At 40.1% G+C, this 3,224-nt stretch overlaps 1 long non-coding RNA gene across 1 annotated transcript in view; it reads left to right on the forward strand.

The window, feature by feature from the left end:
• The first annotated feature begins 2,367 nt into the window (after positions 1-2,367).
• Positions 2,368-3,224, forward strand: part of LOC116704462 (uncharacterized) — a 17,720-nt gene continuing 16,863 nt past the window's right edge. Inside the window, exons 1-2 of the long non-coding RNA XR_004335685.1 lie at positions 2,368-2,516; positions 3,021-3,031. This is a non-coding gene — a long non-coding RNA (uncharacterized LOC116704462). The remainder of the gene's footprint in view (positions 2,517-3,020; positions 3,032-3,224) is intronic.

Below are 3,224 nucleotides of genomic sequence, written 5' to 3' on the forward strand. Positions count from 1 at the left end.
GTTCTTCCATCCAGTTTATTTGATTTAAGCCTTGTAAGCTCTCATTAAACACAAGGGAAAGTACGGCAGGAATAACATTTCCTTCATAAACTCATGAATTCAAAACATCCAACCATCATATTAGGATGGATATCTCTGAGCACACACACAGCACTACAAGGTGCCACACTCTCTTCAAGGTCACACTTCATCCCTCCACCAAGGCTGTCATGCAATCATGAGAAATAAATGAAAAGTATGTAGCATCCTGAGGAGGGAAACCACAACAAACACTAGGCTTCTGTAGTCGTCTGAAGGGAATTTTGAAAACCGTCCATGTTTTATACATCATTGTAGTCTTTAAATCATTTTATTTTCAGTTCTACTTTTGGCAAGAAAACTGCCAATCATGTCTGGAAATGTCCTTGCATGTTCAAAATGACAGTCACAATATTTGTGAAATTCATTTTGAGGTGAATCTCTCCTTTAGGTTAAATCTCAGGAATCAAATCCAAGGCTCCAGGCAGCATAGTGACCCATATTTCTTTCAGTGGCCAGATCCCTCACATGACTTGGTTGTTTCACTTCACCCAGTTCTGGGTAATGCTCTGTTTCCCCCCAATCTTCACTTTCTCTGATCTTACAATATGTTTTAATATCAAACATTCCAGTAATAAAACACACTGTATGTGAAATTCTAAAAAGCAGATTCATTTTGCCATTCTATTGCTGCAGCTTCTCAGAAAGACAAATTCTTTTTAGCCAGGCCAAAAAAGAGATATTACTTAAGAGTGCTTTTGTATGTAAGATTCAGAATCCTCAACAGTTGGGAAGATAAAATAGAATTTGTTGTCGGTAGACCAATTTTTGGTGAATTTCGGCAAAGTGAAGTAAAGGAAAAAAAACGTTTCTATTTAATTTGTAAACATTGCAGAGTATAACAATTAACTGGTGTTAATTGAGGCATCCAGACTGTGTGACACATTCATTTTTCTCCCGAAAATTAACAGCCTGAATGGATATTTGGAAATTCCAATTTGCTCTCCATTACTTCAGGATAATTGAAGTGCTCTCCACAAAAATGAGGACACTTTGTTAAGTTGTGTTTTTCCTTTATTCCCCAAATCCAGTTGTAGTAAAGTTAAAGGTGTCAATAAAAAGATATGCAAAAAGCATGTATGAAATATTAAAGCCAGGGCATAACTCCAGGAAGCACAGAAGAAATTGTCGGCATTTAATTTCACTTTGTTGAGGTTTCTTCCTGAGACAGTTAGTGGCGTCAGCAGATTCACGCTGCTGGCACAAAATTTGTGGGACAAGTGTCCATGTCAGCACTTTCTCCCCCCTCAGCCAGTGTATAAAAGGACATCAGACTTGTCAGTCACAGTAAGCCTGAAACTATAAGGACAAATAAAATGGTGCATATGTGAGCGGGGCTTTTCAAAGAGGATGTCCTTTTGGCTAAAAGATATGATAACCTGTATAGGTTGTGTGTGTGTGTGTGTGTGTATGTGTGTGTAAAGTCTGTGAGCTAGGGTGTGGTAGTGTGTGCACGGTCTGTGCTTGTGTATGTGTTTGTGTGTTTGTGTGTGTCTGCATGTGTGTTGCAAGCGTGCCGGCATGTATTTGTGTAATCTCTGCATGCTTATTACATCTTAAAGTTAAACATAATTCAAAGTCTCCTCACTTTTTGTGTGAGAAAATATAAACTATAGTGATGCTGCAGCTAGTGTGCATATTTTCAAAAGAAGAAACAGTTTTTGGACAAATTTGTCTGTATGTCCAATTTTTACGCCCACCCACCCCATCCTCCTCTCTATGTGTCCGGCGGCATTCTTATACAGCGGCCCTCAATGTAATGAAAAACGGAAAACAGCAAGAAACGTAGAATGCTTAAAAATTACAGTGCTTAACTTTTCGTAGCTTTTTGGACAAATGGTACATGAGAACAGGCTGATAAGTCAGAGATCAATTTCTGTTTAACAAATTTCTACTCCAACCAAGAACATAATAAGAAATCTATTTTAATTCCAGTTCAACCTTAAAGCTACATTGTGTACAAATTTTTCCCATCTAGCGTTGAGATCATACATCGCAATCAACTCCCTTTCGCTACGCAGTTCAAAATGTGTACTGCAGCTATGGTAGCCATCACGCTTCAAAAGGCAAAAGTGTACTAAACGGCGTCTATCAGCCGTGGTTGTTGGAGTGCATGTCAGAGAGTGGCGTGGATATGCGCTTCACACCTCGAGCAGGCACGCGCGCCACCCAATGGAAAGGAGAGAGAATAAAAAAAGACTGCAGCGGTCTGGAGGATTATTAACTAGTTGGGATTTGGTGTGTGCGTCCAAAACAGCTCAAATGTTCACTCTTTTTTCTCATGATGCCAGTTTCTTGCTCTTTTCAATATCCGTTTTCTTTTCCTGGGCAAAGAAGACTTCTGTTGCTGAAATTTTGGATTTTGAATATGTGTGGTCCTCCGTATATCTTTCTTCAAACTTGCCAGGGCCGGGAAGCAACGATACCCATTAGCAGCTGTGAGTCGAAAATGCAAAAACCAGAGCAGCATAGCTTGTATGTCCCTTACCAGCTAACGTATTTCAAGGTGGTGCATGACTATGGAGAGTCTACCCAAGGGGGTAAGCCTCTTCTCTCTAAGCGTAGCTCCCGTGACGCCATTTTAATGCTACAAAGCCATCACCTGCAGTTAGCATCCCATTGACTGTCATTCATTTTGGCACCACTTTGACAGCGAATAACTTTACGTCTGAAGCGTTTCAAGACTTTATTTGTGCATTGTTAATTTCTAAAGAAACAACAATGTATAAAAAGCTCCGTTACCTTGTATCTCACGTTATGGCTCTGTAGCAGACGTTTTTGTAAAAATACTGTTGGTTATGTCATAACCACGCTACTTACTCATGTCGCATAGCCGACAAATCAGAGTGTTGTCAGGAGGAGCACGCAGACAGTTTGGACTTCCATTAGCTGTTTAGGTTTAATTACTTACATTAACTAGCATGTTAGTTAGCAATAATTAGCCTGTGCCTATGTTATCTCCTAACACATACCTACGCTTTCTGTCTCTGCTGATTGGGAATGATTGAGATTTCTCTTTGCACAGCTAAAAGAAGACATACAACTTTCAGATAGTTGCCATCACAACTACGTCGTCAAGCTCAGCTGGAGGCTGCGCAGTAACGCCTAGCCATCGACGGAACAGTGCTTCTATTTTCCTTCACTGG

Source organism: Etheostoma spectabile, chromosome 16 (assembly GCF_008692095.1).
Source record: "Etheostoma spectabile isolate EspeVRDwgs_2016 chromosome 16, UIUC_Espe_1.0, whole genome shotgun sequence".
NCBI lineage: Eukaryota > Metazoa > Chordata > Actinopteri > Perciformes > Percidae > Etheostoma > Etheostoma spectabile.